General features: G+C 28.3%; 1 non-coding gene across 1 annotated transcript; it reads right to left on the bottom strand.

Annotated features, from left to right (window-relative positions):
- Nucleotides 1-311: 311 nt before the first annotated feature.
- TRNAT-GGU (transfer RNA threonine (anticodon GGU)) lies at nucleotides 312-383 on the bottom strand. The gene has a single exon. It is a non-coding gene; the product is annotated as a tRNA-Thr (tRNA).
- Nucleotides 384-886: the final 503 nt, after the last annotated feature.

Raw genomic sequence — 886 nt, 5'->3', positions numbered from 1 at the left:
ATTTGATTGGAATAATATAATGCAAAATAAAAATAAAAATATATATATATATTTGTCAATTCAAGAGACGACTTATCATTATTCATTATAATAAACAAATGTTCAACTTTCTTTTAGAATTACTCTACTCTAACTCATTAGAATAATAACTTATTAGATAATAACTTATTAGAGTTAAATTATACAGTTTCTAATTAAATTATTATACATATACAGTTGGTTTTTTATTACCAATAAAAACAACACCCCTATTCTTCGTTTAAATATGAATACTACTATTTCACTGGAGTTTTATGAAAAAAAAAGCCAAAAGCCCCTTATCGGATTTGAACCGATGACTTACGCCTTACCATGGCGTTACTCTACCACTGAGTTAAAAGGGCCGTTCGATTCAATTACTGAATGAATCGATAAGATCTATTTATATATATATATATAAGTATAAGTTATATATATATAAGTATATGCAGTAGACTCATAGTGGCTAGTAGCTCATTCAGGAATGAGAATTCTAATTTACTTAACGTGTAGAGGGTAAAATGGGTTTATTGATATTGGATTTGATAAATATCAATGCAATGAATTGTTTCAAGGCCGATCATAATTGGCTTATCAGAACAGAACGAAATTCATTTATTTGATTTGATTAATAGATGTACCTTAGCAATTCGACATGGATCCAATATATTTTATCGAAACATGTGATGAAGAGATTTGCTTTGTCCACCGAACCCAATTTTTAGAAAAAAAAAAAAACACACATAATTTTCGATAACTTCTTGCTCCCTCTTCCCAAAATTCCAGATTTACTTTTTGTTAATTTCCTGGCTTAGTGTGAGATAGAAATACGCCTGTCTCGTCTTAATCTTAATAATGAGTGAATCAA

Source organism: Durio zibethinus, unplaced genomic scaffold (assembly GCF_047325235.1).
Source record: "Durio zibethinus cultivar Kanyao isolate XHJ-2024 unplaced genomic scaffold, ASM4732523v1 HiC_scaffold_293, whole genome shotgun sequence".
Lineage (NCBI taxonomy): Eukaryota > Viridiplantae > Streptophyta > Magnoliopsida > Malvales > Malvaceae > Durio > Durio zibethinus.
Note: the sequence above shows the minus strand (reverse complement) of the source record. Positions and strands in the feature narration are given on the sequence as shown.